Genomic DNA, 9,191 nt, shown 5'->3' with positions numbered 1-9,191 from the left:
TTGATTTCTCATTCCTTTGAAAATATCTAGGAATACCAACAGGATATGCCTTTGTTATGAAAGTTGGAAAACTTTGGTCCTGTCTGTTCTTGACAGATGCAGTAATTAATCTTAGGAGTAGTTTATTTCAGATGAATTTGAAAAAGAATACTGGGTTCTTACACCTCATGGAAAATAATAATTGCTTTGAACATCACTCTGTGTCAGTTCCTACGGAGTCAGAGATGGAATCCTAGACTTAAATCCAATGGTCTGGAATGAAAATGTCAGAAATTTAAAAAGTCAGAAATAATAGTAGCAATTCTGCACTTCTCTATAGTCTTCCTGTTTTCCTTTGACTAGAGTCCTTCCCCAGATGTCTCATTTTGCTGTGAATATGAGTGATCAGAGTGAACTGGAACTTCACAGGATTTGTTGGTTTCCCTGCCGCTGAGCAGCAAATGCTCTCTAAGTGTGTGGCTTTTATGGTATGTCACCACTGACATCAGAAGGATGAAAGACAACCTTTGTTCAAAAGCTAGATATCTGATAGCAAACTTACTGAAATTTAATTTGGGGAAGCATTTGGCTAACTATTGGTCTCAGAAAAATGAAGGAACATAATTTACTGATTTTGTGCCTGGACCCTTCCAGATGCCGAGTTTTTCCAGACCTGTGGGGTCTCTATCCACAGGCCGACTATTGACTACATAAGGTGGAATGCAAGGCAATGAAAAGTTAAAGCCAGGTGGTCAGGCTTTTTGGCTCTTCCTTACATACATACAAACACACACACATATACATATATACATACTTGTGTATATATGCAAAGAGAGAGAGAGAGAGAGGAGAACTCAGTTCTTCCCTTGGTCTATGATATCAGTTTTCTCTGCTTCCAGAATCTGTATCTTGTGATACTTATGGGAGTTTGAGGCCAGTGTTAAAAATTTAGTTTCAATCATTCTTTGTTTTCATAATCCTTATATCTATGCTAGTGAAAAAAGATATCTTATTTACCCACTGGCCCAGGAGGACAAGAAGAATTCTTCAATGAGTTGTCTTATTCAATGATTTAATTTTTGTTGATATTAATGACAATTAGGAATTCAAAGTAAGTACAGTAAAACATTTCAGCTTTTTGAGAAAATCATAGTATACAGAAATGTATGTATAGACAGATATAACATGGGTGGATAGATAGATGTTTCACTATTCTAACATAAAGTTTCCTAAGATATAATTAATAAAGCATACATGTACACAAAGGAACATATAAGAAGATTCGTTTATATAAAACTAGCTGCTAGTCTACCTCCTTTTACTTATTGCTAATAAGACATGTTCCTAGGAACAAGGATTTTGCAAATAACTTCTTGTAAAATTTAGATTAATTTCATTTAACAGAAAAACAAAGGAAAGATGAGATATATTTATCAAAGAACCAAGTAAACACAGAAAATCCTTAGGTTCTTACGTGGGGTGGAGCATGTTTCCCAAGGTAAAGTGATTTATTTGCTCTTTCATTTACTATCTACGGAATGGAGAAGGGGAACAATTTTCATCTAAAACATTTATATATATGCCCACATATATGTATGTATGTAGAAAGAAGGAGCAAGAGGGAGAGAGGCATTAGTATTACTTATAGGCATTAGGACAAAGCAACTATGCATTTTACTTGTTAATAAGTATTTCTGTTTGGTTCTTAGGGTGAGGGAGTAATCTGTTCCCCCTTCAAATAAGTGTCTTAGAAGGAAGAAAGGCAACTTAGAATGACTACTTCAAATTGTGTGAAGTGAGAAAAAAGCAAATGAAAGCCCCTCTCTCAAATGATTGTTTTAGAGGGAAAACTCTTTGAGATTTTAACATGGAGAGGAAAATGTTAGGAAGTACATTCTTCAGACGTTTCTATTATTGTAGGCCTCACCACGACTTTGAGACTGGTCAGGAGGCAAATTCAGGGGTCTAGGGCGAGAAAGCCTCTATTATATCTGGGTTCTTAAAAGTCCATCTTAATAGAGAATAAGCTCTGTATGGTCCTACCATGTTGGAAAGGCTTTTGAGTATTGGCCTGGAAAGATGATAGACAGATAGATAGATATTAATTCATGTGCTTGTCTGTGTACAAAATGTCATCTGAGGACCAGCCTAAGTTTGAAGAAGTTCATTATAAAGTTAGCCACATGACATTGGTTTCTTGATCACAGAAGCTAACAAAGTCCAGTTTCTAAGGCATAGAGGAAGTTGCAATGTGCTCCCACAAACACTTTGGAAAGGGGACAGGGTCAAGAGAGAAAATTCAATAAAGGGGGATGGGTTGGGAAGGAGCAAAATATAGTTAGTCTTTCACAACATGAGTATTGTGGAAGGGTTATACATAATGATACACATGTGGCCTATGTTGAATTGCTTGACTTCTTAGGGAGGGTGGGTGGGAAGGGAAGAGGGGAGAGAATTTGGAACTCAAAGTTTTAAAAACAGATGTTCAAAAACAAAAAAAAAAGTTTTTGCATGCAACTAGAAAATAAGATACACAGGCAATGGGGCGTAGAAATTCATCTTGCCCTACAAGAAAGGAAGGGAAAAGGGGATGGGAGGCGAGTGGGGTGACAGAAGGGAGGGCTGACTGGGGAACAGGGCAACCAGAGTATATGCCATCTTGGAGTGGGGGGGAGGGTAGAAATAGGGAGAAAATTCAAACTCTTGTGAAAATCAATGCTGAAAACTAAATATCTTTTAAAAAAAAAAAAAAGATAATCATGTCTGTTCCACCTACCTCTTGGGTGCAGTCAAAAAACAAAAGAAAGGTATTTTTGGAAATGCTACAGAAATGTACATTGTTATTACTGACCCTAATTTTCAAGTTAAATGAATAGTTTGTTGTTACTGGAAAAATGAACAAATTCCATCCAATTTTAAGCCAAGGCCCAGAGCCCCGCAGTGACTCTCAACTCATGTAAAAGTCCTCGTTTCTCTCTGTTTCTTTGCCCCAGATCCCAAGTTTCACTTGGAAAAATTTTCAAAATAAAGTTAGGTATGGCTCTTGTATGGGTTTTCTTAAATGTAGGTGAAAGGTATCACTTATTACTTCACAGACACTTAATGTACATATAAGGCAAGGGCGTGCCAGAGTCAGTTCCTATAGGCTTGCCCCAATTGTTAAATTTTCAGTGTGAACATTTACGCCTCCAAAATTGGCAAATGCTACAAATCAGGCTTTGATTTATTACTTGGTTGATTGTCTAGACTTAAGGAAGTGATGGAAAATATGATAAGAATGCAGATTAAACTTAAAAGTGTGTCTACTTGGAGAGCCAGTTTGTTAAACATTTATCAGCACACCCCTAAGGATAAGTACTGTATGAGACAACATTATTTCATCCACCACAGAAAATGCATTAAACTAAAGGACTCACAGGAGCCCACGAACAAAGTCAAGAACACAAAGCAATCAAACATCCCATAGAAAGTAAAAATCCCATTTTGACTGAGTCCACTACAAATTCTATTATCTCATCTCAATTGTGCCCTCATGCAACAAGACAATCCTTTTATTCCCCCATAATTGATTGTCTGCCATATTTCCCACAATGACTATTCCAAATCTTCTCTTTACTCCTCAAACTTCTCACATTAGCCTCCCCCATTTTCTGAGCAGAAGACCTCTACTCAAACTTTATTGAGAAAATGGAGGCCACTCACTATAAATTTCCCCTTTTCCCCTTCTCACCTCATAACTCCTTGGCATCAGTCCCCCACCCCCTTCCATTTCCTTCTCATAGATACTACAGTATATGATGAAGATGTGAGCTCACTGAGAATAAGAACTGTCTTTTTTTTCTTCCCATTTTCTATATTCCCAGTGCTTAGCCCCAGCGCACATAGTGGTACATAGTGGGTGCTTAATAAATGCATATTGACCAATTTGCCCTACTAACCAAAGCCAAATCCTCTACTTGTACCCTCAATTCCATCCTCTTCTGTCTCCTACTGTAAATTGTCACCTCAGTAATATCTCCCCACTCGCCCTCTTCCACTACCTCTAATCTTTAATCTCTATCTACTGGCTCATTCTCTGCTGCCTACAAATATACCCAGGTCTCCTCTATCCTGAATTTAAAAATTTATTTTAATTTAACTCACCTTTATATAAAAACAACAACACTGTAACAGCAAACAATTTTGAAAGACTTAAGGATGCTGATGAACACCATGACCAACCACTATTCTAGAAGACTCGTGATGAACATGCTACCCAGACTTGGAATACAGATTGAAACATTTATTTGACATAATAAATGCAGGAATTTATTATGCTTAACTATGCATATTTGTTACAAGGGTTTTGTTTTCCTTCAGGAAAAATTTCAAAATGAACTCAGGTATGACTCATACGTAGGTTTCCGCCAACGTGTGTAATAGGGTCACTAATTATTTCACAAACACTTAATGTACATATAAGGCAAGGGTGTGCCAGAGTCAGTTCCTATGAGCTTGCCCTAATTGTTAAGTTTGGAAAGAAGGTGGAAGGGGGAGAAGATGGATTTTTGTTCATAGAAAAAATTAAATTAAATTAAAAAAAATTTTTTAAAAAACTTTCACCATACCCTCAAATTATCCTCATATATAGCTACTCCCTTGCAGAGCAATACTCCTAAATGAAGTAAATTCCAGCTCTTCCTCTCACTTTTTATAAGATTATGTTTGTAAAAAGTGCTTAGTACAGAGACTTGCACATAGTAGGTGATATAAATGCATATTCCCTTCCCTTCACTTCTCAACTCTTTGCATTCTGGTTTCTAACCTCATCACACAACTACTTTTCCCAAAGTTATCAATGATCTCTTAATTGCCAGATCCAATGGACTTTTTCTCAATTTTTATTCTTCTTACCATATACCAAAATAAAGTCAAAATGGGTTCACGATTTAGGTATAAAGGCTGATACTATAAGTAATTTGGGAGAGCAAGGAATAGTTTACCTGTCAGATTAATGGAGAAGGAAAGAATTTATGATCAGACAAGAGATAGAGAATGCTATGAAATACAAAATGGATAATTTTGATTATGTCAAATTGAAAAGTTTTTGTACAAACAAAGCCAATGCAACTAAGATTAGGAGGGAAGCAGAAAATTGGGAAAGAATTTTTACAACCAGTGTCTCTGATAAAGGCCTCATCTTTAAAATATATAAGGAACTGAGTCAAATTTATAGGAATACAAGTCATTCCCCAATTGATAAATGGTCAAAGGATATCAACAGGCAGTTTTCAGAGGAAGAAATTAAAAATATCTATAGTCATATGGAAAAATGCTCTAAATCACTATTGATTAGAGAAACGCAAATCAAAACAACCATAGGTACCACATCTCTCCTGTCAGATTGGCCAACATGACAAAACAGGAAACTCATACATGGTGGAGAGGATGTGGGAATATTGGAAAACTGTTACATTGTTGGTTGAACTGTGAACTGATCCAGCCATTCTGGAGAGCAATTTGGAACTATACCCAAAGGGCTATAAAGATGTGCATCCCTTTGACCTAGCAATATCACTTCTAGGGCTATGTCCCAAAGGGATCATAGAATTGGGAAATGGACCCATATGCACAAAAATATTTATAGCAGCTCTTTTTATGGTGGCAAAGAATTGGAAATCAAAGGGATGCCCATCAATCGGAGAATGGCTAAACAAGTTGTGGTATATGAATGTAATGGAATACTATTGTGCTATAAGAAATAGGGAGCAGACAGACTTCATAATAACCTGGAAAGACCTATGTGATCTGATGCTGAGTGAGGGGAGCAGTACAATGTTCAAAGACAGCTCCAAAAGACTCATGATGAAAAAAGCTATCCATATCCAGAGAAAGAACTATGGAGTCTGAATGCAGATTGAGGCAAACTATTTGATCTTTTTTTCTTTTTTCTTCTTTCTTGGTTTTGTTTCTTCTTTCTCATGACTCATTTCATTGGTTATAATTCTCCTTTACAACTTGATTATTGTGAAAGTAAGTTTAATGTGAAGGTATGTATAGAACCTATATTGGATTACATGCCATCTTAGGGAGGAGGGGTGAGGAGGCGGGGAGAAAATTTGCAACTCAAAAACTTGTGGAACTGAGTGTTATAAACTAAAAATAAAAAATAAATTTTAAAAAAGGGAAAAAATTTATTCTTCTTGACCTCTCCCTGCTCCCCTTTAATATTTTACACTTGATCAATCTCTCCTCTTAGTATTCCCTCTTCTCTCTGTTTTCATGACACTGGTCTCTCTTGGTTCTTCACCCATCTGACTGTTCTTGTTGCTGAGTTATCATCCATATTCCATAACCTAACTGTATGTGTACTCCAAGGCCCCCTTCCTCTATCCACTCTCTTTATGACTCCATCAGTTCTTGTGTGTTCTATTTTCGCATCTACACAGATAACTCCATCCAGTCACAGTCTCCCTCCTGAGCTCCAGTCCTGCACCTCCACTGCCTATTGGACATTTCCAACGTTCTATAGGTATCTAGAAATTAAAATCCAAAGTATAATTCATCATCTTTCTCCTAAAACCTGTCTTCTAGACTTCCACATTTCTGTCAAAGGTACCACAATCTTTCCAGACACCCACAGTTGTAACCTCGGTCATCCTCAACTCTTCACTCTCCCTAACTTCATATACTCAGTCAGTTTCCTGGTCTTATCAATTCTATCACCACAATATCTCTAATATTCATCCCCTTCTATCCACTCACACAGACATCATCATTGCTCTCAGGCCTTTATCAATGCATTCTTGGATTACTACAATAGCTCCCCACCCCCCACCCCCACCCAAGTTGGTCTCCCTAAATCAAGTCTCTCCTCTCTCTGATACATCCTCCATTCCTGAAACACAAGCCTTTCACTCCTCTGCTCAATTCTGGCTACTTCTTATTACATTGAAGATCAAATACAGACTGTTCTGTTTGATATTTGAAGTTTTTTACAAGCTGGCTCCTATCTATCTTTCCAGATTTCTTATGTATTAGTCTTATTCATTCACTCTACCTTCTATCAATCAACAAGCATTTATTATGTACCTGTTATGTGCTAGTCACTGTGCTAATTGCTGGGGATACAAAGACAGAGGTGACACACTTCTTGCTCTCAAGAAGCTTCCATTCTTTTAAGAAAGACTATATGTACACACATAGGTATACACAAAAGAGATTCAAGGTGCTGGAGGAGAGGGCACTAGCAGCTGGGTGATTCAAAACAGGTCTCATGTGCAAGGTAGTACTTGAACTGCCTTAAAGGAAACTAGGGATTCTGAGGGGCAACAGCGAAAAAGGGGTACATACCAGGCACCAGTGTAAAGGTACAGAGATGGTTAGTGCAGCAGCATGTATTAGGAACAATAAAAAGGCTAGGTTGACTGGATTGTAGGGAATGTGAAGGGGAGTGATATATAATAAGGCTGGAAAGATAAGTTGGGGCCAGGTTGTGAAGGGTTTTAAATGCCAAAGAGAGGAGCTAATATTTGACCCTAAAGATAATAGGGAACTATGGGAGTTTTTTGAGAAAGGGAGTGATGTGGTCATACTGACACTTTAGGAAAACAACTCTGGCAGCTGTAGGGAGGATAGATTGGAGTAAGGAGAGATTAGAATAAAGTTCTCAACCTTTTTTGTATTATAGACCCCTTTGGCTTATGAAGCCTATAATCTCCTCAGAATAATGCTGGGTCTTTTTAAATAAATAATTTTAATGTATATAATATATAATATGTATAATATATTATATATAATACTATGTATAATATATTATATATAATATACTGTATATAATAGATAAATAAATATAATGAATAAATTTCAGTTAGAGCTAGTTGAAAATAAAGATGTAATGTTTTTCCCATCCAAGTTCATGTACCCCTTGAGAATCATTGGATACCAAGCTAAGAACCTCTGCACTTGAGGCAAGGAGACCTCATAAGGAATAAGGAAACTATTGCAAGTGGGGAAGAAGTGGCGTGGGAAGGCTTGACAAGAGAAGTTTGGATTAGGTGTCATGGGAAGTAGGATAGAGAATCTATTAGGGAGGAGTAAAAGGACTGCCTTACTACATTGAGTGCCTGATTGGAATTAGATTACACAAATTTGTAGTGGATCCAGTCTTCCCAGATGCATGACCTCCTCCAACTTTGGCAATGGAGTGGAGGAGTCAAGTGGTAGGAGTTAATCCAGTGCTGGGATTTGGCAAAGGTGTGAATGGTGTTGACAAGGGAGCAAGAGAGAGTCAAGAAATGAGGGCAGGGTTGAGTTGAATTGTTTAAGCAAAGAATTAAAAGTAGGAAGAGAGGAAAGTGAAGCAAGAGCAAGGATGATGGCCTAGGAAAGGATTGGGGGCTAGAGGAATTAAAGGTCACAACAAGGATAAAGAACATGTTTAGGAGGAGTAAGGGGCAGCTAGGTGGCACAAAGGGTGGAGCAGTGGGCTTCGAATCAGGAAGACTCATCTTCATGAATTCAAATCCTACCTCACACTTTGTCTTGTTTGCCTCAGTTTCCTCATCTGTTAGTTGGTTGGTTTTGTCCTTTGTTCTCGAAGAGGACCAAAATGACATCACTATGCTACAGTCAAATTTCAATGTGTCCAACTGTGGCTGATCAGACCAATACGAGTTCGAAATGTTCTACCATAGGTTGGGCACAAATAGTCTGTGCGAACATTTTGGGGTGGATTCTCTAAATTTGCACATCTTGTGCTTCTTCTGAGCTATTTCAACTCTGCTTTGCTCATAGCGCACAGCCCTTTGAGCAGCTCACAGCAACAGCTGAGGAGACACAATTCAGATGTTTTGTTCTTACCTTTCTCCCTCCCTTAAGGTTTCAGTACTCTGAGCTTCAGGGTGATCCTCTGTTGAGATTCCTCTTCCTACAGAGGCCAGTCCCTGAACAAGCCAACTCAGGAACTCTTCATTTCTTGGATGCTTTTGATTACAGGGGTGGGGAACCTGTAACCTCAAGGCTATATGTGGCCCTCTAGGTCCTCAAGTGCAGCCCTTTGACTGAATCCAAACTTCATAGAACAAATCCCCTTATTAAAAGGATTTGTTCTGTAAAACTTGGACTTGGTCGAAAGGCCTCACCTGAGGACCTAGAGGGCCCTATGTGGCCTTGAGGTCACAGGTTCCCCACACCTGCTCTAGAGATTGTTGGTGCTGTAGGTGCTATACTGT

The sequence above is a fragment of the Trichosurus vulpecula genome, chromosome 1 (assembly GCF_011100635.1).
Source record: "Trichosurus vulpecula isolate mTriVul1 chromosome 1, mTriVul1.pri, whole genome shotgun sequence".
NCBI classification, from domain to species: Eukaryota; Metazoa; Chordata; class Mammalia; order Diprotodontia; family Phalangeridae; genus Trichosurus; species Trichosurus vulpecula.
Note: the sequence above shows the minus strand (reverse complement) of the source record.